The sequence below is a fragment of the Mustela putorius genome, unplaced genomic scaffold (assembly GCF_011764305.1).
Source record: "Mustela putorius furo isolate JIRA1106 unplaced genomic scaffold, ASM1176430v1.1 tig00537350_pilon_pilon_pilon, whole genome shotgun sequence".
Taxonomy (NCBI): domain Eukaryota; kingdom Metazoa; phylum Chordata; class Mammalia; order Carnivora; family Mustelidae; genus Mustela; species Mustela putorius.
The window spans coordinates 25,527,547-25,555,264 of NW_025422471.1; the positions used below are offsets into that span (position 1 = coordinate 25,527,547).

Consider the following 27,718-nt stretch of genomic DNA (forward strand, 5'->3'; position numbering starts at 1 on the left):
ACTTGGCTAATTGAATTTAAATTTTAAAAAAAGAAATTCATGATGTTGGACAGGGAATGGATGGATATTGGGAAAAAGAAGGAATGGTGGGATCCAAGGAAAAGGTAGAAGCTAAGCAGCACTATAAAAAATATGCAACGCTGAGTCACTAGCTATAATGAGTTGCTGGGATATGGAAGAGTTCTCCAACAAACCATGCCAGTGTGAATTTCATGAGCTTGCTCCTCTACAATCACTAAGGAATAGAATCTGCAAAGTTTACCACAGTCTGACAGACTGTAAAGGCAGGCAAAGAGTAGTAAGAATTGAATATGGTTCATGGTTTTCACCAAATAAAACCCTTGTCATGAAAATTCAAATCATGGTTCATTTGTCTGTTCAGATTATAAACATGTATACACTAAACAACCATTAGATCATAGCACGCCTATGAGTAGTTAATTTTTATCAACAACTTTGCTTTTAAAGAAATTGGAATCTTTTGTAAACCTGGCTTCTATCATACAGATATTTGTAAAATTGATTAAATGTATCTGTCATTCTATCTAGTTACTAATGTTCTGATATTTTCAGAGCTGATTAATGGTAAATAAAGGAAATCGTGGGCTTAAATACTTGCAAATAACCACAGGCAATGATTCCATGTTCCAATGAGATAGGAATGCATTTTAAATAATTCACATACATTTTTAATGATCTACAGATAATGCCACATGACTCTGAAGTCTCTAGAATCTATACAAAAAAATTGACTGAAGTATCCAAAGCAATGAAGAAATACAATTAGATATAAGAATCACAAGAGTTCATAAAATGCAAACAAACCAGCGATCTTAAATAACTATGCAATAAACTTGATAATCTAAATAAAATTGACAAATTTCTTTCTTTTTTTTTTTTAAACACTGCTTACCAAAATGGATATAAGAAGAAATGGAAACTCTGGAGCATTTATCTATAAAAAGAAATCATTTTGTAATAAATCTTACATTCATTACAATCTGATATGAAATCTTATAATTTCATCCAGACTTAAAAGCACTGGATGAAATTCTGCACACATTCATAAGAAATATTAGCAAATCAGAAACAGAAGTGAATGTATCCAACCTGATAGAAGTGGAGGTCAAATGACAGAATTGCTCATGAGGGACTTAGACTCAGGTCACAGGTGGAACCAAGGAGAGTAGAGAACAAATTAGGACTGCTTTCCCTGCCTCTGGCATCTGGCGGACTGAGAGTTTGGTCATCCGGAGACAGCATCCTCTCTGGGCACAGTCATGACATTCTCAAGTCCATCAGCAGTGATAAGGCTCTGCCAAGCAGTTTCCCAGACAATGGGCATCTGAGCACGACAGGGAGAACTGTTAGGCACCTCCAGAAGGAGGTTACGTCTGGAAGAGACATGCAAGGTACTGCTAGAGTGCCGGGAATCACCCCTGTCAAGATCTGGGTGTTGGCTAAAGAGATGTGCTCTGTTTGTGAAAATCAGTTTAGCTATATCCTTTTAATATGCACATTTTGGTCTCTGCATATTATACTTCACTTAAAAAGGCTTAATAAATATTTAAAATGTGTTCTATGTGTCAAGAACCTGGAGTTACAAAGATCTCAGTGACTTGGCCTCTTCCCTTAAGTTCAAGGGACTCAGAATTCAGTGGGAAATCATGTAGAGAGTCACAATGACAAAGTGTGAAAAGCACTATGATGGTGGTGGCTACAAGGGAGAAACAAAGAAAGGGGCCCAAATTACCAGGAAGAGGTGTGAAGTTTTAAGCTGAGGCTTGAGGCAAGTCGGAGTCTTTTCCATGAGTGGGTATATGTTGAGAGTCGGGGTAGGGTAAGTGGTGGGAGGGAGAACATTCCAGACCCATGGAAGAGAAGATAAAAATCGTCTACCTCCCATCCCATCAAGTACACAGCCATAGGATGAAAAATGTTCCTAAAAGCAAAACATTCTGAGGAGAAATACAGGCTTTTGACAGCCACTGGACACACAAGATTTATTGAGAACACAGGTGGAAGATGGAAGAGAGGTCCTCGACTTTAATGACCTAAGTCAGCAATGCACAGCTCCTCTCAGGGTCCACTGTATTGGATGTTTATAGGTGAGTTCCCCTTTTTCATTCAAAATGAAAACAGCTTTATTGAGCACCAAAATAATTTATGTTCTCACAACCTCAATTACCTTCCTGTACTATGAACTAAAAAAATATCCATGGGAAAAACTGACACTGAATTTTAGCCACTAAAACATTAATATCTGGACATATTTGAGAAACATCATTACAAGGGCAACTTGAAATTAATTTTTACTAATTCTACTAATGCCTTAATTATAAAAGTAACATGTAATTATTGTTAAAAACTCAAATACTTCAGAAATATATGAAGTGAGAAGTATCAGGTCCTCTCCCTTTTATCCCCAAAAGATAATAGTTTGGTCTTTGTCTTTCTAGGCTTTTTGATGTACTTTAATTTTTTAATAGAGACATATGACATATTCTGGTTAATAAATTGCTGTATTTTTAATTCATAACTTATCTTTAAATATTTCCATGTTAGTACATGGAAATCGTTCTTTTCAATGGTTGTGCAGTATTTCATTATTTAGATAAACCATATTTGATCTGATCACCCTCTGAAGGACATTCAGATTGTTTCCAATTTTTCACTACCACAAATAATATGCACAGAACATCCTGTGCAAAATTCTCATGATTTGTCTTAATATTCTGGTACTTCTGAGCATGTCTGGAAGGGAAGGACTAAGACATCTCCCATTAAAGCACTTAGTCCAAGCAGAAGACCATCTGAGACCCATAATTTATGGTCTTAGGACAATGGGTTGGAGTCAGAAGGGAAAATGGATTGTGAATACAGGACGTGGTGTCACCTGCAATGTTTCTCACCAGCACAATATATTTGCACATCCTCTACACTCTCCAGGGACATTAGGAGCACTTGGTAGCATCAGGAGGTTCAATAATCCTGGAGCCAGGCATCCTGGGCAATGGGATGCTGCTGCAGGGGAAACAGAGGCAAGGACCACAGGCATTATCCCTGAGAGCTCAAAGAAGTAGTAAGACTCCTGCAGCAGACGGGGAATCCGCAGCTGTGGAAGGAATAAAACCAGGGGAATGACTGTGGATGCCAGTTTGGACCTGTATGTCTACCTCCACACTGACGTGGCTAAAAGGAAACCCTGGCTGCACATATAACGGGATACTTCAAAAAATAATTACCTTTATACTTAAATTACTTTCATGTTGAATGCAGCTCATAATTTGTTTAATGTGCATTAACTGGAGCATGGTGTCACATGTTGAAAATAATACTAGTGTGAAGGCAAACATGAGAATGTCCCAATGGAAATACTAGAATGTCGCTTCTTCAATACAAACATACAGAAGCACAAAAATTAAAAAAAGAAAAAATGGTGTACTTAGCACTACCAGAGAGTAATATTACAATGAGTATATTTTAAAACAAGCCAGTCAGAGCTGGAAATGACAAAGTGGGTCACCTTCTCTACCCATTGCTAAAACGCTTGGTTGTTCCCTGTGCAGAGGCTCCTGAGCTGTGTGACTCAGCTGGGTAATTTAAAGCAAAGAACAAACATTTCAGATATTTCTCTTAGAACAATTTCAACACCCCAAGATGACTATTTATCTTGTGTGGATCCACAGATTTAGAAACCTGAATACTGGAGGGGACAGAGTCTAAAATACATTGCCGGTGTTCCTGGCATTCCTACGAAGGCAGACCTAGAAACTGAAGCTGTGGTCTCTCAGCAACTGCAAGAATGGTGACAGGGAGGGAAGGTCCATGGAAATGACCCAAGGATGGGAGACCTAAAGCTAGTTCTTTCTTTTCTTTTTTTTAAGATTTTATTTATTTATTTGACAGACAGATCACAAGTAGGCAGAGAGGCAGACAGAGAGAGAGAGAGGAGGGAGAAGGCTCCCTGCTAAGCAGAGAGCCCGATGCAGGTCTCGATCCCAGGACCCTGGGATCATGACCTGAGCCGAAGGCAGAGGCTTTAACCCACTGAGCCACCCAAGGGCCCCCTAAAGCTAGTTGTTTAAAAGTTTTTGATGCTCATTCAAAGATTTGGACCACACTGGATGGTTGTAATCAGGTGAAGACCGTCGTGATATACCAGTAAAGACACTGATTTTGGTTCAGTCAATTACAAACCATATAACAAGGGGGAAAAAAATCACAAGTTCTCTGAGTAATGAGAGGCCCAGGGTCATGATAAAGTCTGCATGATCCACATGCATAGGTATGTACAAATACACATAGGTTCCCAGGATTAGCTACTAACTGACAAAAGGAAAACATGGGGCCCCTTGTTCAAAAAGTTTCAAGAGGTGATGGCAGAGTATCAACCATACACAGGGGCTTTCTAACCATGAGACCCCCATGGGGCCCATGAAGCAAGCCCTCAGTGTTAACATTCCACAGATGGGAGCTCCTTGAGAATAGGACCTTAGGAATTGCACAGCTCAGTCTCCAGAGTACCTTGCATTAGGTAAATATTCAGGAAACATTTGACTACTTAGAGGATTGCATTATAATAAAAAGGAAGCAGGGTTTCCCACATTAAGAAAGAACCCTGTCATGTTACAAAACAAATACTGATTGAAGAGAAAAGACATCTTTTACAGTACAATGCCTGCAAAGCAACACACTAGCAGCTTTATGTATGTTTTCTCCATTTACCCTTTATACACAGTCCTAGAAAGTAGACATAAAAATCCTCTTCTGACAGCTGAAGAAATTAAGGCTCAAAGAGATTAAGAAACTTGGGGGTGCCTGGGTGGCTCAGTGGGTTAAAGCCTCTGCCTTCCACTCAGGTCATGATCTCAGGGTCCTGGAATGGAGCCCCCATAGAGCTCTCTGCTCGGCGGGGAGCCTGCTTCCCCCTCTCTCTCTGCCTGCCTCTCTGCCTACTTGTGATCTCTGTCAAATAAACAAATAAAATCTTTAAAAAAAAAAAAAGAAAGAAAGAAATTTGTCTATGGTTATACCATTTTTCTCAAGCAGCTCATTAATTCATCTGATAAAATTTACTGAGCTCTTATGATGCTTCAGATTCTGTTTTAGACACTAGGGATAAACAGCAAGACCAAACAACAACCTATCTCTAATTCTGTCCTTGGCCACATGGAGTTTGTAGTTCAGCCATGAGAGACGGGCTTTAATGAAACAATCTCACTTTTTCAAAAGAGGAAACAGTAAAATAAACAAGTTTTATAAACAGAGTTGCCAGATTCAGCAAATAAGAACATAGGATGCCCAGATAAATTTAAATGTCATATAAACAACAAATAACATTTTACTGTAACTATGACCCATGCAATATTTGAGACACACTTAGATTAAGAGAAGTTTTATTAATCTGCATTCAAAGTTACTGAGTATCCTGTTTTTTTCCAACTACCTTATTTATAAAGAAAAGAACACTGTAAGAGAATAAAGAATTTTCATCTCCCAAGAGGTTTGGGAAGCTGTCCCAGAAAGGAAAGATGATGGAAGTCTAAAGAACATCAGGAGTTAACATGGTGAAGGTAGGGTAGAGCACGTGATAAGGCTGCTGTAGCAGGACTGTGCTGATGTTTGAAGGTTGCTAGGACGGGAGAGGTTTGGAGGTTAAGCAAAGTGAAGTTACAGAAGTGAGCAGGGGCCAAGCCATCCAGGACCGTGAAGGCCAAGCTAAGGTTCTGGCACCAGAGCAATCTGCCACAAATGTTGCTCCTTCTCTCTGGGCCTTCCCTTCTGTGATACCATCTACCTAACTGTCTCCACAGGGTTCTTCCCAACCACCCCTCTCACTCAACTCTGCCTCTGACTCCTACCACAGAACTGGGTCCTCTTGAAGTCTGTCTTTCCAGCTGGAAGGTGATTTCCCTGAGAGCTTCAAGCAGAGATTCAATAAACATCGAAGAGAACAACACAGCCTACAAAGCCCTGTCATGCTGCTACCCTGTCAAGTACTAGTTCAAGCACTCCTGCAAGGGTAGACCCCTATTGAAGACATATAACCCACTTGGCAGATCCTGGTAAACAGTATATTCTGGGCCCACGCATAGAATTACTTAGAATATCTAGGATGAAGTTCAGACATCTCCATTTGAATCAGCTCCCCAGGAAAGTATGATACACAGGACTACTGAGAATCATAGGTCTCTTCAGCTATACACAGAGTCTAATCCACAGGATTTTCAGAGTAGCAAATAATAAGAAAAAGCACTTGGTCTAATCAGTCATAATTTTCATTGTGCTCTTGAGTTGTAAGAGGGCCCAAGTGCTATAAGGAGACTAAAGCCCATTAATAGAGTTCTTACTTTCCAGTATTAATCATCTGCAGGACATCCTGTCCACAGGAAATGATAGAGCAGCCATGGTATGCATTGGGGGCTCAAGAGAAAGCATTTAAAATTTGTCATGTTAGGGGCACCTGTCTGATTCAGTTGGTAGAGTGTACAACTCTTGATCTTGGGGTTGTAAATTTGGGCCTCACATTGGGTATAGAGATTATTTAAAAACAAAATCTTTAAATAAAATAAAATAAAACTTGTCATGTTAAATTCATCTGAGTATCTGCTTGACTGAGATTAGTAAACCTGAGATTATTTTTCAATCTTGGTCTTTTAAAAATGTTTTAATCCAGGGCGCCTGGGTGGCTCAGTGGGTTAAGCCGCTTCCTTCGGCTCAGGTCACGATCTCAGGGTCCTGGGATCGAGTCCCACGTCGGGCTCTCTGCTCGGCGGGGAGCCTGCTTCCTCCTCTCTCTCTCTCCCTCTCTCTGCCTGCCTCTCTGCCTACTTGTGATCTCTCTGTGAAATGAATAAATAAAATCTTTTTTAAAAATGTTTTAATCCATAATCATAATGGCATAATACAAAATCTAGCAGATCAATTATTCTACAAAAACAGAGCCCACAGTTCCATGTAAAATCGCAATGTGAGTTAACAAAAACACTTCTTATATTCTACTTACAAGTAAAGTTCAAATTTAAAATATAACTCATCAAGGGATAAAGAAAGGTGTGGTATACACACAATGGAATATTATTCAACCATAAAAAAAGAATGAAATCTCGCCATTTGCAATATGGATGGAATTAGAGGGTATTGTGCTAAGTGAAGTAAGTCAGTCAGAGAAAGACAAATGTTTTGTGATTTCATTTATATGTAGAATTTAAGAAACAAACAAATGAACAAAGAAAAAATGAGAGATAAACAAAAAGCAGGCTCTTGAATTTGCAGAACAAACTGGTGGTTACCAGAAGAGAGGTGGGCAGAGGGATGGGTAAAATAGTTGAAGGGGATTAAGAGTTCACTGATCATGATGAGCACTGAGTAACGTACAGAACTGTTGAATCACTATATACTTCACTTGAAACTAACATAACAGCCTGTATTAACTATACTGGAATTAAAATTTTAAAAAATAAAATAAAATATAACTCATCATGTATTTCTGTATTTCACGGAGGGAAAGAATATCAGAACCAGAAAAGTACCAAACTACCCAATGCACGGATCTTTCTCCATTTATTTCTGGTGAATCATGGGTTTTCCCTCGGTACAGCCGCACTGGCTAAATAGGGCATCTTAACTTTAACCATTCATAGATATGCCGCATTATGTATGAATAACATGAATAACAACACTGTGAGTAGTTAGGAAGGCATTTTGACAAATCAGATGTTTTTATTCATGAACTGTATTATCAACATTAGAGTAAGAGATAATATCCTTAATTATAGGAAATGGATTTTCTGAGACTTGTGGTCACGTGATACATTGCACATTATGATACCCTTTGTGGTCATCTCTTTAAGGGTGGAAACTGCATCCTGCTTTCTGAGGCACCTTCCACACTTAAGGAATATGACTGGATTAATAATGAGTAGAATTTTTACTTAAAAGCTCTTAGGCTAATCTGCTGCTCACACCAGAGAAGCTAGTCTGACTGTCATCAGGTCATGAAAAATAAATCTGCCTTCTCTACTACATCACCCAAAACACTCAGATGTAATCCAGAGCTTCCCCCACCCCTTCTCCAGACAGCAGCTAATGGCATCTGATTTTATATAAGACTGTTAGGAAAAGTCTATTGTCTGCATTTGCTGACATTGAAAGCTAAATTTCATTAAAAGAACAGCACTGGTGAATGTCTCCAGAATTTTCTAAAAGATAAAATTGTTTTCCTTTTCCCTTAAAGGGACTGTGTTTCATATTTTCCATTCATAGAGAATTTGTAGGCACAAAGCTGAGACCATCATCTTCTATCCTCAAAACAACTTTGTAGTAAGAGCTAGTCTGAGCTATTTTTCAGACTTCTCAAATGTGGAGGGAGGATGAACCCAAGAGGATAAGTCACTTGTCAGAAGTGATTATAACATAACGCTTGGAAAAGCCAGGACTAGGATCTTTGTCTCTGGGCTCTTTGATGACTGCCTTCCTTTTTACCTTCCTTCCTCCCCTCCACCTCCCCCCTTTCAATCCTTTTGCCATATATCCTGCAAATCTGGAGTCATTCAGCAAAGCCAGTAGAAAAACCTTTGTCAGGAGGCTTCCAGAAGTGGGGTCTTTTTAAAAAATAATAATAAATAAAATGAAACATAGATTGGGCTTTTTATTTTCCCCCGGGGAATGCTTTTAACACACATTTTTCTGTCCTAAAGGAGAAATGCCGCACACTATATTGAAAGCCATTCTCAAGCCCCACTTAGAGGCCAGGTGTCCTGACAAACCTGAAGAATGGTGAAGGGGTGGATGAGCATTATGGCATCTCATGAACCTCAACGTCAAAGCTTTCACATGAAAACCTGCCACCAGCACGAGGCCTTTCGGAACTTGCCCCAGAAAACGCGTGAACGCCAAAGTGATGAATGCCAAATGCTCTTCCAGAATTATGGCTAAACTGAAACAACTTGCTCCTGCTATCAAGCAACTAAATATTTAGGAAGGCAGTCTGCTGAGAGAGGAAGCCATCAGGGCATTCCCGCTGCGGCGCCTTAAAAGACGCCCCATCTTTCGATCCCGGGAGAGAGCCTAGCCGCTGCGGAGCCTTCCCGGCACTGTGGCGCACTGCGGAGCTGCGGGCCGGCCCGCAGACCCAGCCCTGCTGGGCCTTCCTCGCCGCCGGGGCCGCAGCGCACCCCCAACCCCCAACAGTCGCCTTGCAGCCCCGCCCGGTGCGCGCTGTCTGCGCGGGGTGCGCTGCGGGGCATCCATCACCCGAGAGACTTTGACGCACACGCGCGCTCTTCCAGATCAAGACTCCGCCACCTCCCCTCCAGCCCCCACCCGCGCCTGCCCCTCGCGGGTCTGCATTTGCATCACTAGCACACGCAGCGGGTGACGTGAGCGCCCCCCCCCCACAACCGCCGACTCTAGCCGTCCAGGCGGCCCCTCCTGCCACTGTGACTCAGCCCCACCCCCTCCACCCCCGCGCGCCCGGCGCCTAAGGTCCCCGCACGCCCACAGAAAGGCCCTGGGTTTTGTGCATCTGCCGCGGGGTGCCCGCTGCCCCACAAGTTCATCTCCATATTCTGCAGTCTTCATGGGCCCAGCTCTGGGGAGGGTCCCCGCGACAAGCTGAAGAAAAGTGTTCCCAGTTCTAGAACCCAGGCGGAAGGGAAAGAGTCTGATCATTGAAAGGGTCAAGTGTATTGAGTGATCGCCGCCACAGCTCTCACCGCCACCTGAAATGACCCAGGTAGCTCGTTTATGGGTCATAGCCCCTCTCCCGCCCTGAGCCTCACGCCATTCCGTCTATTTCGCCGCACTTGGAGCACAGTGGGCGCTCAGTAGGTTTTGCTGAATAAAGGCGTCGTGTATGTAGTGAAGTGCGGCACTTACAAACAGCCACAGCCCCGCGGGATTCCCTGTTCTCCATCCCTCTCCGGTTCTCGCGCAGACACTAGACGGGGGCTTCGGGGACATCCGTGGCATAGTTTTTTAAGCCCCGGGGCTTCTTTCAGGCTCGCACAGCGCCCAATGCGGCTGGCTGCCTCTGCTCTCCCGCCACCCGCAGGTCTGCAGAGGGATCCCCGCCGGAAAGTTGAGCCCAAAGCTGGGGTCGGAGTACAGGTGGGACGCCTGGCTGGGGCTCGGAGCTGCTTGTTTTGATTCAACCTCACCCTCCCCGTCCATCCACGTAAGCAAAGTATTGTGGAGGTCCCCACGGAAGGCGGGCGCGGCTTTCGAATCCCGGCTGCCGCCCTCCAGCGTCCCCCGGGAATCCGGGCTAAAGTGCGCCCGGCTCCCCGACCTACCCTGGGCATCCGAGAGTCACTTCATCTGCTTTACCCTGAATTCCCCCGTCCCGCCCCAACAAAAAAGCACCCGCCCGGGCAGCACCAGGCACCTGCAACCGTTTCCTCAGGGGCACGCGGGGCAAAGTTGCGCTTTTACAAGGCAGCAAAAAGTTCCCCACGCTGCAGCACCCGGCTCCCGGGTCCGGAAGGGAAATTAGGCGGCGGCTGGAAAACCTGCCACCGCTGCCGGGGTCCCTCACTCACCGCTCTGGCCGCCTGGGACCCCCTGCTCTAGGTGGTGTCAGCGCTGCAGCTGCTGCCTCGCGGGCGTCGCTCGAGCTCGCTCCCTGGGGCCGCCTCCGTCTGCCACTCTCGCCTGCAGCGCGCGGAGTGGTGACTCCTCCGAGCGTGTCAGCGACGAAAGGAGGGGCGGGAAAGTGGCTCCGGGCTTGCACGCTGCGGTCCTCCTCCCCCTCCTCCGCCTGCGCCTCCTCCCCTCGGTGCTGCAGTGCCGGGCGGCGGCGTGGCGAGAGTACTAGCGGTGCGCAGGAAGGGAGTCACCGCGCACAGGGGAGGCGGGAGCGGCGCACGACTCGGTGCGGGGCGGGCTGACTGGCTCCGGGAAGTCGGGGTGCTAAGGTCTTGCTGCAGCGTGGAACCGGGGGCATGGGGGGAGGGGCGGAGCCACCCCCAAGTGGCAAGTACTTTCGGAGGAGTCATGGCTCCGAGAGTTTGCAGCGAGGGTAAAGCGTGACTCTGAGTGGTGTACTGGGGGCGGCGCCCCTAGTCTGGTCCCCCAAGACACCAAGGAATTCTGAGTGCGGGACCTAGCTGCTGCCAGGGGAGGGAGGGTTTGCCCCCTATTTCTGGGCCTGGGACTGACTGTTAACCTCAACTCGTCTTCCAGAGAGCCATTTGGCAGGGCTAAGTTGACCAGTTCCTTCACCCTCCACCTCCGCACGGGCATACAAGCGACTGGAAACTTGGGGCGCAGCAAAAGCAAACTTTGCTGGGCGCCTGAGGTCTCCCTAATGCCAGGTGGGACCAGACAGCCCGATCCCAGACAGCCGGATCCACAGGCAGACACTGGAAGGGGCTCTTTTAGGGGAAACTACTGAATATTTTAAAAGGAGAGGGAAGCACGGGAATTTTACTTGTATACTCAGTACCACTGGCGTGCTGGAGACTCCCAAATCGGGCTTCCCCATTGCAAAGCAGCAGGGTTCGGCGTCTCCAAGAAGCCGACTGGGGCGACGCCTTACCCAAGGCTGGCGCTGCCACTCCACCGCGGTAGAGGAGGGTGTAGTCGTCCGCTAGCCTCTGACTGCCCCCCCCCAGCTCTCCACCTGTCACCCCCATCTCGCGCAGTGCCACCCAGATACTGCGAGAAGCTGGGCTTCCCCAAATCCCTGACCCTGCCGGCTCCGTGCTCACATGGAACGAATGCAGGGTGGGAAGCGGACACACCAGCAGGTGTCTTTCCTAAAATCACTGCTCTAGGGGTGAGTGGCCGAAGGCAAGACAAAGCGCAATGCCTGAGCGGGATGCGGTGGGTGGTATACTCACACACACACTTTCTCTCTCTCTCTCTCTCTCTCTCTCTCACACACACACACGCACGCACGCACGCGTGCACGCGCGCGGCTTATCTGCCCAATGTGTACTATTCCTGTAAATATGCCTGGATGATTGAATGGATCCGTGTATAGATACAAATACAAATATAAGTATTACATGTACTTGTGCTGGAAAGAAAAGAGAGAAGGCATCTTAGGCAGCCTCCTGCCCAGAGAAGCTGGTGGGAATGAGGTGGCTGGATTCTGAGCAGTGTTGCTCTATGAGCTTTCTAACTTGGTTTGTATCACTATGCATGATGCTGTGGAAAGAGGAAGACAGAGATGCAGTCCTTGGCTATAATCTTCCCTTCTCTCCATTTCAGGCGCTCAAGAACTCTTTTAAGTTATGATTCCCCTGTCCTGCTTAACCTACACTTGCTTTGGTACACTGGTCTTTGAAAACCTGCCTGGGTTTTTTTGGGTTAAAGGCTTTGCAGTTTGCAACCATATGTAGCACTGTAAGGTGATCAGGAAACATGAAAATTAGGAACATGCTTATTTGCATTTCATGGATCCCTCTACATAAGCAAATTATTTAAGTTAAATAAGTATTTAGGCTAAAATCATTGTGCTGTTACCATGAGAAGGAAAATATATCTCATGGGAATGCCAAATAAATCCAGCATTGGAAATGAAATTGTGAAATTAAAAAAATTATAAATCTTATCCAGATCACCTGCATATTATTACACATAAAGCTTTTGATCTCTCAACTGCAAAACATGCTGGTGATTCACTGGGTTTCCAAATGGACAGACAGGTCCCCTCTTGAGAACCTTCCCCCAAATGTCACATGATAATGGATTATTTCTCCAATGAGAGATGTTCAGAAAACCATGAATGATCAATGTGCCCTGTGCCATGCTATCTCTTCCTTCAGTCATTTCCCTGTGCTGTCCATGGAAGATATTTAAAGGAGTATAAACATTTTTCAAGCTGCCAAGTTTTCATGTCTTTTTTTTTTTTTTAAGATTTTATTTATTTATTTGACAGACAGAGATCACAAGTAGGCAGAGAGGCAGGCAGAGAGAGAAAGGAGGAAGCAGGCTCCCTGCCAAGCAGAGAGCCCGATGCGGGGCTCGATCCCAGGACTCTGGGATCATGACCTGAGCCGAAGGCAGAGGCTTTAACCCACTGAGCAACCCAGGTGCCCCTCATGACTTGATGCAGTTGAAGATAACAGCCCCAACAGGAAAATTCCCAATTGTGTATTTTTGAGAAATGTTCAGTTTAAGACCGGCTTGTGTTAGAGAAGGGCATTTTAATGCTGTGTCTTTGGAGGACAACAAACATTCTCTCATGACGATGGGATGCAAAGATTCTTCAACTTGCCCTTTTAGGGTCCCATTTGGTACACCCCAGGCCTATTGCATACAACACTCAAAAGAGTCTTCACACCTCCATTATAAGGATGTGTTTTCTCTCCTAAAAACATTTGTCTTGTAGGAGCTGATGGGGGAGGGTAAAGGGGAACACCTACACTGTCTCCTGTCTCCCCAAAATCCCAGTGCTCTGATGTCACTACCCTCCTACCAATCTGGAATTTTATTCCTCAGTGCAGTATCTGCTGAGAATGCTAGAAGGTAAGCCATTAAACCCAGCTAAAGAGCATCAGAGATCTATCTTTGCATCTGCAACATGGATTCAATAAAAATAATTCATACTAAGTACAGACGCTGTGGTGATTAAACTTGATCACACAACATAAGAAGCACAGTGCCTAGCACACAGTGGACATAGATTAAATGTTAATACCCTTCCCCTTTTAGTAGCCAGAGTGAGGTTTTCCCAAGCCTGTGCCTTAGAGTGTTCGTTCTTTAAGATATTCCTGCAAGCTTAGGGTAACTAATAGCTGGCTTCCAGAACAGAGACCTCAAGAGAGCCTCCATGCACTTGGACCAAGTCTACATCACTTCAGTTCTCCTCACTTTCATCACTGGGGGTCAGTAACAAAGCAGACAACCTTCTCACCCTCAGTGCTCACAGCTTCCCCAAGACTCTTGAGTCTACCAGTGTTAATCTCATTAAGCCCTCAGTGCCTATTTATGTTGGTTACCACAAGCAGCTCAAGTGCATTTCTCATCTCCTACATGTTGATGTTCATAAGACTGAGCACATCTTATATGTCCCTTTCTCCCTATCCAGCTCCTAGAACCTGTTTTGCCCTTCTAGAAAGCAAAATCCACCATTAGCAAAAGGCCCTATATCTTCAGCCTCTTCTCTGGAGGTTCCCTCCACTTCCTGCTCTAATGTAAGCCTGATTCTCTCCCTAGAAAAACTGTTTCCACAGTCCTCACAAGTGATGACTGGTTTCTCCCTCTCAACCTCTTGTATCACTGTGTCAGGAGATAAAAGTGGGGATCCTTCTTGTTCCTCAGTGTTGCTTCCAGAACATTATTCCTCCCTTCTCCCAAAAACCTATAGCTCTGAATCTTACTTCATCAGGTTATTGTACACTTTTAAGTGTTGCTGCTATGCTCAGGCCTCCATGTCACTCTGCACCTTTCCTTACAATTTTAGCTCCTAATTCAAGGTCACTCCCTAAACATTAATCCTACCTTAAGCGTCACAAATCTAATGCACATAAGATGTTCATTCCAACCAGTACTACCCTTACTCCTGAGCAAGCAAGGGTTCTGTGCCCCTTTGGTGGCTGGGTTTGCAGCCCTAAATTTTCATGAAACCATGGAACTCAGTTTAATATTGGGCTGGTAACTTCCCAAGGCCCTGGCAGAAGAAATGCAAATACTTTCTGGAGGAGCTCCCCTTTATCTTAGACTTCAAAAATATTCCCTCAAATAAGTTTTTAGTGAAATCTAGAAAATGATGAAGCACACAAAACTAACTAAACACACAAGGAAGGATCACACCATAAAGGAGAGTCAGCAGATACAACAGAAGAAACTTCAGTCCTTCTTCAAGAAAAGACTTTAGATGTTGGAATTATTAATCACAGCTCTTCCTTTACTTGAAGAACAATAAAAGGCAAGCTTATAAATATTTGCAGGTGATAGGAAACTACAAGGAATAACCAATCATACATGAAAACCTATCCAATTCTACTGATTATCTTACCAACATTCAATCCAACTTCCACACCCATTTAACACAACTTCCTCCTTCATTAAAGAACCTTGATTCTTTTCAGGGATCAATCTTTTTTGTTGTTGTACACGTATATTTACCAAAATGATTTTACACAGAATTCTAAGAACACGTTTCTTTGTATTTCACAGAAAGGCATGTAATTCATACCACTGCATAACCAAATTTAACTCCTAACTAGATGGATTATATTTTCTTTAAAGACTTAATGGCAATAATCATTATTATGATTAATAATAATTACTGACTGAAAAATAAATTCAAGAAGTAGTGAATTAAATTTAATATGGTCCCATATGTCCTGAAGAAAGTTGTACCTGATTCGGGGGAGTTTTGTTATGTCCAAATAACGTCAAACTTTAGAACTTCTGTGCTGCAGGGTCATGAATCATCAGTACCCTCCTTTTCTGCCAGACATCATGCTACCAATCTCCTTTATTCCCTGGCCAGGTCTTTTAAGATCTATAAAAAACAACTATAAGATTGAAGTGTATGCCTTTCTCTCTGGCTTCTGGGTAGATTTCCTTTACTCACAGCTGAAAACATTCTTACATTATCCACGACTCTAAAAAAGTGTCTGGTACATAGTAGATTCTCCACAAATATCTACTGATTTAAACTGAGCTGTGTGTTGGGTTCATTTCTGCTGAGAAAACAAGAGGGATGTCTTCATCTGTTGGTCCCTAAATCATAGAAGGTGTTTGGCAAATATTTTCTTGAAGCCAGAATGGCTTCAGGATCTTAGCACAAGGGAAGTTTTTAGGGTCCAGATGGAAGGCTGAAAATGTAAAAAAAAAAAAAAAAAAAAAAAACCTCAGTGAAAACTCAGATTCTGGAAGACTTTCTGCTCAGACTGCCAGGGAAGGAGTTGTACCAGGCAAGGTCAGGAAACAAGAGCCTGAAGAGGTCTCTGGCTTCCCCTGGTGGCTCAGCGAGAAAGAGAACATGTCTCTTGGGAGTCTGTGCTCTGGCAGAGATGGGGAAGGGAGGAGAAATGTCCACAAGAGACTTTGTGGGGGGTAAAAAGCAGCAGAATTTGATGTTTGGAAAGCTTTCCTATTAAGAAAGAGAGAGATGAATGAAAGGAAATCAATCTCTTCAGGGCCACACCCTGGGTAGACTTTGTGGGCCCCTGATTGTCCCCCTCTGTACGGTTTGCTCCCTGTATCTGCATGTCTTGAATAAAGTAGATCTGTCACTCAGGAAGTGTCTAACTTCAGTGCATGTGACTACTGATAAGACACAGAGGGGGTGTTGTATTCCTGAGGTCTCTGTGCCAGGAAGAGGAGCTCCTGATACCTAAATGGTGGCAGACAAAACTGGAACCATCTCACACAACATGGGTTGTCCTGGCCATTAATTTAGTGATGCCCAGGAGACAGTAAAGCTGTGAGTAGGGAACTCGCTCATTCCAAGTCTCTCAGTGACTGTGTAGTACCTTTGAGTAAAGTGTAAATGCCTCAGCTTGTCCGTATGTCTCATGTCATTGCCCACCTGAGAGACTGACACAGAGGAAGCACTGAATCACAAGGCGCCCAGGATGACCTAGCCATTCTCTGACCTCAGCCATCCTGGTGCATGCACAATGGGCCTAGGGAACTGTCACCGACTGAAGGATGGCAGTGGACAGATATGTACTTCCCCACAAAGGGACAATTCTGAGAACATTCTTTTTTTTTTTTTTTTTTTTTTTTAAAGATTTTATTTATTTATTTGACAGAGAGAGATCACAAGTAGGCAGAGAGGCAGGCAGAGAGAGAGAGAGGAGGAAGCAGGCTCCCTGCTGAGCAGAGAGCCCGATGCGGGACTCGATCCCAGGACCCTGAGATCATGACCTGAGCCGAAGGCAGCGGCTTAACCCACTGAGCCACCCAGGCGCCCCATGAGAACATTCTATATAGTCTCTCGGAGGATCTTCAGTAGGATAGCCTCCAGTTGGCCATAATGGTAACCAATTTTTAAGTCAATAAGCCACTGACTTTCCTCCCTTCCTTAACTCACCTCTTCACCTGCTCACTGTACTTCGCAGGATCGATTCTCAGGGAAACAACATGTAATCAAACCCTAAACCCAAACAGAGACAGCCACTGTGCAAAGGCAGACAAAATCAGTTCTGCACACTGAGAGTTTTTAGGTTCTACTTTGTGTATGGCCTCATTACTTATCAACTTGGCTATAAGTATCCTGTCTCATTTCCTGAAGTGCCACAGCATTTGAAAGCTCATAAACTCCCTGACACAATGCTTTCCATATGAGAGGTGTTAAATACATTTGAATAATTGTTCAAACATTTAATTAATGGTCTACATTCTGTCTTGAACATCTCTTTCCAAAATGAGACTTATTAAGAATCCTTCTGTATAAGAGATTTACAGCTTCAAATTTTGCAATACCTCTTGGAGGGGGAATAGTACGATACCATGAGAAACCTCCAGCACTCCTATCATTTTAATTTGGTTTAGGTTAAAGCTCACACACACACAAACACACCCACTTTGTAGCAAAAGCAATCTCTCTGAAATTTTTCCTGCTCTTTTTCTGACTTCTGTAGCTGCTCCAAGCTCTGTAATAAGTGCTATGGATCATTTGTATCTACATGATTTATAGCTCAAATCTGAATATTCCCATTGGGTCTTTCATATTATCACTGGCTGGATTTTCCTTTTTAACATTCTCCCACAGGTTTGTTAATACATTAAATTCTACGAAATTATTTTCCTGCTCAAGGGAGTTATTGTCCCCATGTTCAGAATTTGTCTTGTATCATCTTGCTGCTCCAAATTAGTGTTCTAACACTCAGCTTTTCTATTTTAATAATAGACATGCTGATTTCCCCCATATGATCTAACTATTAAAAATGCACGTAGTAAGCTCTCAAAAAGTTAGGTTCACTTCTGTTTTTAGCATGATGCATAGCTATTGGTCCTGACCAACTTTTGGGTCAGAAATTGTTTTTTCTTTTAAGATGTAGCAACACTATGAATGTTAATGATGGAAACATACGGTATTAATATTAATGGTCTAATTCATGTTTTCTCTTGCTCTACACTTAAGTTAAAGCTATTCCCTGCTGATAAAAATATTTTTGAACTACCCATGCCTTTGTTCCACTCCCAGTCCCACGAAGAGTTTTGTGGGTGCCATAAAAACCTGCATAATGATATATCCTATATGGACACTTGATTTCCCTTACTAAAACTTAAGCTCATTTCTGTGTGCAGTTGCAGCCCAGAATTAAAGATTCTTTAATAACGGGGCCTGATGGATTAGGTGAAGCTTAGTGTCTCTTCCTCACACACTCTTTAAATACCAAGAAAGTAGATTCCCACCTCTACTATTGATGAAAATTCAAATCAATCTCATCCCAGGCTATTGTTATTCCCAAGGGAGGGAATAGACAGTCTCATTTTGGGATAAGAACTAAGTTACATTTTATCAAAATTCAGTGTTTGGGGCCATGAGGCCATTGTCTGCTCTCTGACCTGCTGAGGAAGAAGCTTCTTCCTTTCTTTCTACCCCCTTTTCATTCATCCCACAAGCAGCAGATTCGGGTTCTTAGGCATGCCTTGTAAGTATGGTGGGCTCCATCTTGTCCCTCTGACTCACCACCTCAGAGGTCACCTTAACTGCCATGAAATTCCTGTTTTCAAAAGAAGGAGCTCATTTCTTTTTTTTTTTTTTTTCATGGTGCAGAGAGCTCAAGCAGAAATTTATTTTCTTAAAAAATTTCAGAGAGTACCCATCTAACAGAAAATCATTTCAGAAAGTACCCTTTCAATTTTAAATAAAGACAGGATCAGGTTTTATTCTCTTCTTCTTCCTCTCCCCTCTAGCTAAAAAGCACACTTCAGGCCTCCTATCTTCCTCTGCAACACCGCGGTTACATAAGTGGTTTTTCTATTTATCAAGCCAACATGGAATCATCTGGCCACAAAGTCACCAAAAGTGTTCCTAGGGATGTAGGCTCAGAGACCCCTTGAAAGAACAGAAGTTGGCCCAGGATTTCCTTTAAAGAGATCCCCAAAACACTTATCTTTAGCTTTTCCTAGAGGCAATGAGAAATGGCACAGAAATGGGTAGAAGATATTCCAGATCATGGGTTCTTGGAATGCTCAGTGAAGAGATTTCCTCGGCATATCATCCTGATAGTTAAGACAAGAGTCACAGAACACAGTGTTCATAAGACACAAGAAGATGGCTACAATTTAACACATAGACTAAATGTCACTTCGGCAAAATACAATTTCTATTGCCACCTTCCAAGCACCACCTTTACAGAAGAAGACAAGATTCAGACACCCTGGGACAGCCAGTTCAGAAATCGATCAGTGGGAATGGGCAGTGTTCTTAGAGGTTATCATGCTGAGACCTGAGAGTCCTAGAGAAGTCAGGACTCCATATTATTTACAGAGAACATACAGATCCTCACCAGGGAAAAAAGGATACTTAAGTACCACCATCACAACTTGCTACATGTGTTCTTGCAGAAGGCCTGGGTCCCAGGGACAGTAGACATTTGCCTTGTAGAACAGGTCTGGATAGGAGTCTAAAAGCATGGTTATCTCTGTGGTGGGCACCTCCTCTTCCTCTTACCTGGAAACATCTGCATATAAACCAGGTGTTTGTTGAGGATCCTTAGAACAAGAGCAGCAAGTTGGCAAAACTCCACTTAGAACACAGGCCGGTGGGCAGCAGAGATGTGATAAGAAGTCAGGGTGGTGAAATACCCTAGGAATTCGGGGCACTGTGCCTGGTCTCCTCTGCCAAGAGGAAAAAAAGCCTTAATGTGGGCTGGGGTGCTATGGCCCTGGGATGGTCTTAGATGTGGGGCAGGACTAGATTCCCAGCTGGAGAGCATAGAGAGTGACCTGGCAGGCAGCTTCCAGGAATGCAGCCAAGGTGACTGACTAGTCAGCAGATAGAACAACTGGGATGACAACCCAAAGGGGCTACACAGAATCCAGATATGAGGCCTGTGACAGTGTTGAGTCTGTAAACAACAGAAAATGAACCTGAGACTAACCGGGGCCAAAAACGGTGAGAAACTGGAAGAAAAGTGAGTCAGTCAGAACCACAGGAAGAACTGAAGGCCACATCTGGGAAAGTAGATTGCTCAGTAGATTGCTGAACTCTGAGAAGCCTCTTTTAGGGCTCTGTCTTTGGAATGATTCTGCTGCCTCTGCCTTTAGCCCTTGTGTGACTAGCTTGGGATTCTCAGGAGACTCTGAATGGCACAGTCTGGGGCACATGACACATGGAGGCCTGGGCCAAGGGCACCCAGATGGACATGCCCACCAGGACCACAGAGAATCTGAGAAAGGGTGACTGAGCACCAAGAGAGTAGGATGTGGCTCCCAGAGGAAGGGCAGAGTGGTTCTGTGCAAGACAAAACAAGAGATATTCAATTCAGAGCAGCTGAATGACAAACAGGGGCATTGAAGCCTTGAATGGAAGTTAGAGAGTGCAAGGTAGAAGGTCATTTGATGCAAGAGTCAATCTACAGATTCTCACGGGTGCAGCTGGGTGTGAGGACAGAGCAATGAGGGACCAGGCTCAGACCCACCGAGTAGCCACAGGTCAGGCAAGTGGCCTGCAAGAAGATGGCAGACCTGCGCTTCCTTAGTTGAGTCTCAAAGCATATGGCACCTGTACAGAAAATCTGCACCACAGATTCTTGGCAGAGAGTGATTACAACTTCAAATGTTTTACTGCTCATTCCTCAAAAAAAGCTCAGCTTTAATAAAATAGTATTTATGAAGGTCCCACAGAGCAGGCAATGCATCCATTTGATACTCCAAATGTTATACTTACTGTATTGCAGCAGACCGTGTGGGAGAATGCAACTATCTGAGATGGATTTCCTTTTTTTTTTTTTTTTTTGCTTTTTGCCAATTTTACTAATTATACTTTCATATTATGCCATCAGCTGTCATATTAGGATATTATTTTTAAAAATCCAGCATATATTAGTGTGGGGTGGTTGTGAGGGCTGTGGTGACTGGATCAGGCAGCACAACCTTTAAGCAATCTCAAGGGAACTTTTCTTTTCCATTTTTAGTATCAGTAAAAGTTTGATCCTTTTCTATAAATGCTTATTCTGTCCTAGTTATACTTTATCCCCTTATATAGGTTTTAGAAAACAGTTCTCCTTAGAGTGTTTCAGGGTACAAATAAATAGAAACAGAAACAATATTATTTTCTTAAACTTTTTAGATCAGATAATTGCTACTATGTTAACTATTTTGAAGGGTAAACAAACACTGGAAGCTATTCAATTAATTATGAAAATGGAAAACCATGATATAAAAACCTCAGAGCAGTAATACAAAACGAACAAAAACTAAAGATCGATCTCAAAACAGATATAGATACAAAAATCTTGAATAACATGCCAGCAAGTTGATTTTGACACAATAAAAAGAAAAAGAGTATACCATCGTGTCACTAGTTTCATGGAGATGAAAGTATAGTTTAGTATTAAGAAATTTTTCGGGGCGCCTGGGTGGCTCAGTGGGTTAAAGCCTCTGCCTTTGGCTCAGGTCATGATCCCAGGGTCCTGGAATCAAGCCCCACATCAGGCTCTCTGCTCAGCAGGGAGCCTGCTTCCCTCTTTCTCTCTCTGCCTGCCTCTCTGCCTACTTGTGATATCTGTCAAATAAATAAATAAAATCTTAAAAAAAAAATTTTTAATAATAATCATGCAGTCAGTATGTAAGTCCTATTGTATCCCAATATATGATGAGATGTTAATTCTTAAAATCTCATACTCACTTTTGACTTATTACAAATCTAGATATAGGTATAGGAAAATAGATATAGGTACATAGGTATAGGACCATACATTTTCAAAAATGTATTTATATCAAGCCAACAGCCATATTATTATTGGGGAAACACTGGAGGTATTACCATTAAAATCAGGAGTTTAAAAAAAAACAAAGAGGCCCATTATTATCAGTACCACTTACCTTGGTTTTATAAGTATTGGCCAATGGAATAAAACTATGGACCAAAGATTTGGGGCGCCTGGGTGGCTCAACTGGTTAAGCCTCTGCCTTCAGCTTAGGTCATGAGCTCAGGGTCCTGGGATCGAGCCCCACATGGCGGGGTGTCTCTGCTCAGCAGGGAGCCTGCCTCTCCCTCTCTCTCTGCCTACTTGTGATTTCTCTCTCTGTCGAATAAATGAATAAAATCTTTTAAAAAAAAATACGGATCAAAGATTTAAGAAATAATCACAGGGAAAAAAAGTAGAAGAAACTATCATTACATGTAGTTTTTAAGACTCTATATGTATAAATACAAAGAAAAAAATTATGGAAAAATGGCTAAATACAGATAAATATCCAAAGATCAATATGTATTCTATATATTGACAATAATCATTATAAAGAATAATGGCGGTTGGGAGAAAGGGGGTGGGGTTATGGACATTGGGGAGGGTATTGCTTTGGTGAGTGCTGTGAAGTGTGTAAATCTGGCGATCCACAGACCTGTACCCCTGGGGATAAAAATATATGTTTATAAAAAATAAAAAATTAAAAAAAATAAATTAAAAAAAAAGAATAATAGCAAAAGATACTATTCACAAAAGCAAGAGAAGATATAAAATTCCCAAGAGTAAACTTAGCCAGAGAATTGTGGGAACTAAATGAATAAAATCATAAGGTTTTACTAAAATACTTAAAAGTTGAATACATGGAGCCACATTCTTAAATAGAAAGCTGAATATTATAAAGATGTCTATTCTTCCAAAGTCAATTTAGAGATTTAATAAAATATATACAACTTAAGAAATTTGGGGGGATGTTATCAAAATAACTTTAAGTGTACCCAGAAAAATAAAATAGGTAAGAATTGCTTAGGTAGTTTTGGTAAAAGGACAGTAACTAAACATCCCTTCCCCCAAAATAATAAGGTGCAATAATTAATTCAGTTTGGCATTGGCATAAAATGGTCTGTAAAGCCAGTGGAGTGTAACAGATGACTACTACTGGACCCTAAGTGGTTTTAAGAAAATTACAAATAATACTGTTATTATCAATTCTACTATCCATCAGTTCATGCACTGAGTGCTTCTAAAGCCTGCTGTAGAGAATGTGATGAAATAGCAAGGGAACTTTTTAAAGATAAAAATGATACAAAATCATAAAGAAAACTAGGAGGTTGCCTGGGTGGCTCAGTCAATTAAGTGTCTGCCTTTGGCTCAGGTCATAATCCCATGACCCTGGGATTGAGCCTTGCATCTGGCTTCTTGCTTAGCAGGGGGCCTGCTTCTCTCTCTCCCTCTGCTCCTCCCCTCAGCTCCTGCTCTTTCCCTCTCTCGAATATATAAAATAATATCTTTTAAAAAAAGAAAGAAAGAAAACCAGCAATTATTTTCAACAAATTATGAAAAAGATTGAAAGCTCCAATAGCCTGACTACACAAAATAGTCATACAAATTATCAGAGGGAAAATAAGGCCTTAGGAGATAAATGGGGAAAAGGAACAAATTGGAAACTGCCAAGGGGGAACTAAAAATAGTTGATAAATAATCAATAAAACACAATTTAAAGCAACAATGTATTTTCATCACCAAACAAAGTCTTAAATGAAAACTATTTTTTTATTTTTATTCTTTAAAGGTTTTATTTATTTGAGAGAGAGATAGAGAGAGTGAGCAGAGGAGAGGAAAAGAGGGAGTGAGCGAGAGAATCTCAAACAGACTCCCCACTGAATGCAGAGCCTAATGCAGGGCTCCATCTCACAATCTTGAGGTCACGACCTGAGCCAAAACCAAGAGTTAGCTGCTTAACCAACTAAGCCACTCAGGTGCCCCTTAAGTGAAAACTACTTAATAATTAACTTAGATCACATCTATTTTCTTTAAGAATTTAAAGCAGTTTAAAAAATATAATTAATGGCATAAAAATTATTTTTAAGAAAATCAAATCAAAGCCAAATAAGTTCAAAGAATAAGCCTCCTAAAAGATAAACTACTGACACTATATCAAAATAGAAACTTCTGCACAGAAGAGGAAACAATCAACAAAACTAAAAGGCAGCCTATGGAATGGGAAAAGATATTTGCAAATGACATATCTGATAAAGGGTTAATATTCAAAATACATAAAGAACTTATATAACTCAATACAAAAATACCATAAATAATCCATTAAAAAATAGGCAGAAGACATGAACAATATTTCTCCAAAGAAGACATCCAGATGGCCAATAGACATAGGAAAAGATGCTCAACATCACTCATCATCAGGGAAACACAAATCAAAATCACAATGAAATCTCACTTTATACCTGTCAGAATGGCTAAAATAAAAAAGAAGAAACAGGTGTTGGTGAGGACGTGGAGAAAGAGAAACCTTCTTGCACTGTTGGTGGGAAGGCAAATTGGTGTAGCCACTATGGAAAACAGTACAGAGATAGTTCAAAAATTTAAAAATAGAAATACCATATGATCCAGTAATTCCACTACCAGGTATTTATTTACCCAAAGAATATGAAAACACTAATTCAAGAAGATATATATATCCTGAAGTTTATTGCAGCATTATTTATAACAGCCAAATTATGGAAGCAGGCCAAGTGTTCATCAATAGATGTATGAGTAAAGAAGATGTGGTATATATACACAATGGAATATTATTCAGCCATAAAAAAGAATGAAATTCTGCCATCTGCAACAACATGGATGGATCTAGAGGGTATAATGCTATGTGAAATAAATTACCCAGAAAAGACAAAACCATACATTCTCACTCATATGTGGAATTTAAGCAACAAAATAAGTGAATAAAGAAAAAAAGAGGCAAAAAGAAAACCAGTTTCTCAACTATAGAGAACAAACTGATGGTTGCCAGAGGGGAGGTCGGTGGGGATGGGTGAAATAGATGATGGGGATTAAGAGTACACTTACCATGATAAGCACTGAGTAATGTACAAAATTGTTGAATCATTATATTGTATACCTGAAAGTAATATGACACTATATGCAAATTATACTGGAATTAAAATAAACAAATAAATACATAAGAATAAGTCTTCCATGAGGCTAGAAAATGAGTCACAATGGCTTTCTTGGCCCCTAGTGGTCCAAGAAAGAAATACGTGCCATTGCAGGGCTTCATGGGACTGAATACCAGCTGTTTATGGGTGGGTGGGAGGGTCACAGCTTTCCTTGTCGATGAAACCTGAGGGCAGTTTCTTCCCTATGTGGTCCTAAGGAGTAAGTGACAGACCATGCCATGTCTTCAACAATGCCTCTACAAAAGGAGTTGCATATTTTTCTTCCTCACAACATACCTTGATACAAACCTCAATTTTTTAAGAGGGGGAAGAGCATAAGACGATAAGACAGCACAGACACTGGTAATAGATTCTCATGAACTATTCTTTTTGATAAGCCCCTGATAGCAATTTAAGTTGGCACCACTATTTGAGGGTTTAAGGAAATAATCTTTAGTACAGGCCAAGAAAGAGCTCTAACACCATTCCACTAAGTGATGCCATGATCCACTTTCAAACTCTTTCCTAAGATGGAACTCTAAAAAACAGGAAACTTCACCCATGAAGCTATTCAATACAGTATTATTTATAACCGCACAAAACTGGAAACAATCCAAATATCTAATAACAGAAGACTGGCTTAGCACACCGTAGTATACGTATGTATGCCACACAGAGAACACATACACAGAGAATACACATAGACAAATCATTACATTATAGTAAGAAAAAAACACATGGTATAAAATTATATATACAGTATGATCTTAATACATGTACTCTATGTCTAATACTATCATAAAAAGAAATATGTAAAATGTTAAAAATATTTTATATTTTTCTATCCTTTCATTAAAGAGTAAGAGCTATTTCCTTGTAATCAGAAAAAATGATGGGGCGCCTGGGTGGCTCAGTGGGTTAAAACCTCTGCCTTTGGCTCAGGTCATGGTCTCAGGGTCCTGGAGTCAAGCCCGTCTTGGGCTCTCTGCTCAGCAGGGAGCCTGCTTCCCCCCTCTCCCTCTGCCTGCCTCTCTGCCTACTTGTGATCTCTGTCAAATAAATAAATAAGATCTTTAAAAAGAAAAAAGAAAATAAAAAATAAATTGTAAAGTTCATTAAAGACAGATGGCTTATTAAACAGATGTGAATGATTGTGCTTTGTGTACCTATCTCAATACCTGTCAATTTCCACGTGTAGGGAACTTGGACAAGCGTTTTATTATAAGTCTTTGATTTCTAAGATTTCTGGCAGATGTTTGGTGCTCTGGCCTAGAGGTTTTGATGTAGGACACTTAAACATACTATTTTTTAAAAAAGAATATTCCATTTACTACTTTAAGTCACAGGTTGTTGTTGGATAATGTATTCTAAGAAAATGTTATCAGGCAAAGGACAACATATTTTAAAATCCATAAATGTTTTCATTTTCTAAAGCTAATACACTGAATATTTAGGTCAGTATTTTGTTCTTCCTTGAGATCTTTTTTCTATTCTACACAATATTACTGGGGGATCAAAGCATTCAGAGAACTTCGCTTCGAGTGAAGTTTAAAGTTTGGCATTAAATTAGACCTATGAACACCATCAAAACTGACCTATTGTATATCAAAGATAGTAATAAATTACAATGTTTGTTTTCCTTTTTAAATTTCTTCTAGATCAAATACTTCTGACAAAAAGGAAGAGGGGAAAATAGCTTTCAATGTTGTTCCTTTGATTATTCATAAGTATGTCATTTTTAGAATTTCCTTGTGTTTCATCTTAAAATCACTCTAACAATAAGAAAATATGCACAGTGAAAGAGCATTCTGATGTTCTCAGAACATTGGTGTTTAAGGAAGGAAAATTAAGGGAGGCTTGATCTCAACTTTCCAACCATCACAATCGAGCGCCTGCCAGGATATAAACTAGGTTTCTACCATGGGGGATCAAGGGAAGGAAGAAGGACGGGGGGGCCTTCGTTAAGCTCTGAATTGCAAACTCCTTGTAGGCAGGAAAAATTTCATGTGCATTTGCTCTGAGTGGAACCTAGCAAAACAGCCCAAAAAGAGGAGAACTGGATATAGGCTTTGGGGGATGACGATGGAGAAAATAACATGCAATGTACAAAACTAAAAGAGATCCTTAAGCTAAGGGACTCACTCCAGGAAGAAAAAGCTGCTTACATAACAGGTGTAATGAACATATTCTTGATTTGTTTGTGTGCGTTGTTTTGTTTTTGGCAAGATTACACTTCAGGGAAGGCTCTTACATCCCGGGAGGAGACCTGCTGAGGACATGATCTTGCTCCCTTTTATGTCTAGAGCCTGAGCTAGTGATTTCTCTGAAGAAGGCCGTTACCTGCAGATTTGCAATCTACTTTTATCTGTAATCCTTTCCCAGATTTCCATTCCACACTATCCTCCCCTGTCCTGAAATTTCGTGTTAGCTTTAATCTCCCCTCCACATTGCACAGTACTGAGGGATCATCATTCAGTATACAAAACACACAGCCTTACATTTATGCTGCAGCACTCTTCATGCAGTCCTGTTGTTCTCCTTCCACATCTTCCCACTCCCTTCCTGGACTATTCACTTTATTCTTTTTTAAGTTTTTTATATATGTTTTGATTAACAATGCTCATAGTCACCCAGGGCACATCTGCCTTTCTGAATCACTCTCTGAATATCACATAAAACTGTCTAAAGTTATTGAGATTTCTTCAAATATGTTTT

At 41.8% G+C, this 27,718-nt stretch overlaps 1 protein-coding gene across 2 annotated transcripts in view; it reads right to left on the reverse strand.

The window, feature by feature from the left end:
* SV2C (synaptic vesicle glycoprotein 2C) overlaps positions 1-27,718 on the reverse strand; it is a 234,603-nt gene that overhangs the window by 192,056 nt on the left and 14,829 nt on the right. Inside the window, exon 1 of one of the 2 annotated variants that reach the window (XM_004766847.3) lies at positions 10,545-10,823. The exons of the other annotated variant lie outside the window; for it this stretch is intronic. The gene's annotated coding sequence lies outside the window, so the exon portion shown is untranslated. Of the gene's footprint in view, positions 1-10,544; positions 10,824-27,718 lie in introns of those variants that run through there. 2 annotated transcript variants of the gene reach the window in all.